We start from the raw sequence: 2,326 nt of genomic DNA, 5'->3' as shown, positions 1-2,326 counted from the left end.
ATTTGAGCAACTTGAGTCATAAGGGCTACAAGTTTGTCATTGATTACCTTGGCTTGATGTCGGTGACAGAGAGGATTGAGACCACTCGGTCCATCTTAGACATGAACTGATTGTGTTGCTCAAGTAGTTGATTGTGGCTCGTAGCTCGGAGAGCTTCTTGTCGCCATAGAGTAGCAGTCAATGCATTCGTTCAGGGATGCCAAGAGTGAGAAAAGGAATTGGAACTAGGAGCCACAACTAATTTGTTTTGGCATATACTATTGTCTCTTTGTTGGTGCATTTTATCCATCAATTCCTTATGTCTTTCTACATCCCTTGTATCAAGCCATCATGAAGTGTGGAGCAAAGCTCTACATTCTTGGTCACTAATCTTTCTTTTATCATTGTCCCACTTTTTCCTCCTCTCTATCTGAGCAAAGCCAGCAGCAGCATTCACAGACTTGGATGGCTCTACCTCATAAAGAGTTACACTAAACTTAGTGCATGTGCCTTGGCCTTTTACTTTTCCACCAGAAGTGTATTTCTCAACTACAGCAGCCATGAAACTCTTATGTCTAGTAGTTGAACCGAGATATTCAGTTGCCTCTTGTCCATGGTCTTCTTCCAGTTCAGGTACTTTGATATAAGCAAGGCTACACAGTAAAGCAATCCCTGGGGTGCCAAAGATAGATGGATCTAAAGGCCTTAATTTGGAAAATGAAACTAGTTCCTGGTTCCCATAATCAATGTAAAAGACTTCATAGTCATTTCCTGACTATTGGGGAAATTTTACAACCATCACCCGATTCCAAGAACCATCCACTGAAAACTATGCCATAACATCACCGTGTTTCGGTTGGAAATTCACCGATGCATGTGAGTCATTCACTCTTAAGGCTTCCAACTGCATTTGGATACTCGAGACACGTGCATCACTTGCAAACTGAGCATAAAACTTACCACCTCCAAGTACTTGTGTCATATGTACCTTGAGAACTTCCTGCTTAGATTTGTTAGCATCAAACAAACTAGCAGTATCCGCTTCCTGTTGTCCTTCAACATAGTTTCCCCATACCTTTATTGGTTAGTTTTTAGCACTTTGCTCAGCCTAAACCAATAAGTGGCCTTCTATAGTACTATCAGCTGAAAACAAAGGATGAAGCTTTGTTAGCCCACAACCTCTAGAAGAGAGATAGCCACATTTGTTTTGGAATCCCATAAGGTGCCCACAAATGTGCCCGTTCTGTCAACTGTCTCTACCTGAATCTCTACATCCCTCTATAGTATTTTGTGCCTCATAAAAGCTATCGCATCATCTGCATATGGTTCCCCATGGCCCGGGCATCTTACCCTAGACAAAGAGAATGCAATGGCACAAGTTTCTTTTGGTACAAACAATTTGTAGCGGTGCCCACTAAGCACATCATTACAGCAGAAAGCCTCTTTGCTCTCTGAAGGAAGGCTTTGAAGGAAGGGTAAAAGCTACTTGGCTTTCTGTATCAGCTTGAGCTTTCTGGTTTGCATTATGATCCCCTGGCCTAGAAGTTGGCAGAGTTAAATCATTCAGGTGCATTACTGGAGGTTCTCTAGCTGAGTGTACTCCTTTCTTTACCTTCGTAGCTCTTGATTCAGCTACAAGTAAGGCATCATAGTAATTAGACTGGTCTTCAAAATCACTGTGCTGCCTCGCAACCATGGCCATTCCTCTTAATACCACCATTTCTGCAACATTGATGCCGTGTCCAATCAGACCAAAATTATTGCCATCTGACCTTTGCATACTAGTCCCTTCCATCCGCCTAAAATCATTGCCACAATCTGCATTAAAACCAGGGCCTTGTACTCTTCTAAATACATCATCAAGTTCAGGACTAGGAATCCCAGTCCCTTCCATTCTCCCCAGAGTATCATCTTCAGGCTGTAGCATACCAAGTCCATCCATTCTCCTAAGAATGCCGTCACCTACAGGATGGAGCATATCAGCATCTTCCATCCGCCTTGCTACAATATCATTTTCAGCATGCAGCATTCCATCAGCACCTTCAATTCTTCTCAGCGTACTATCACCTTGAGAAGGTAATGTTCCAGGTCCTTCCACTCTCTTGAGAGTCTTGTCACTAGCAAGTCGTAGTATTCCATGACCATCTATCCTCCTAAGAGCATTGACATTTTCAAGGTGAAGCACATCAAGGCCCTCTCTTCTCAAATTGTTGTCATCCTCAGGGTGAAGCATAGTAGCACCATCAATCATCCTTAAAGTGGGATCCCCTTCAGGGTGCAGTATACCAGGGCCTTGGGGGCGCAAAATGCCAGCACTTTCAGGGTGCAATAAACCAAGGCCTTCCAT

General features: G+C 43.3%; 1 pseudogene; it reads right to left on the bottom strand.

Moving 5' to 3' along the window:
- Positions 1–328: 328 nt before the first annotated feature.
- LOC148041089 (ribonuclease TUDOR 1 pseudogene) lies at positions 329–2,326 on the bottom strand (annotated as a pseudogene).

Source organism: Lygodium microphyllum, chromosome 1 (genome assembly GCF_053477565.2).
Source record: "Lygodium microphyllum isolate KBCC chromosome 1, Lygodium_microphyllum_v1.1.10, whole genome shotgun sequence".
NCBI lineage: Eukaryota > Viridiplantae > Streptophyta > Polypodiopsida > Schizaeales > Lygodiaceae > Lygodium > Lygodium microphyllum.
This window is presented reverse-complemented; position numbering and strand designations above follow the sequence as displayed.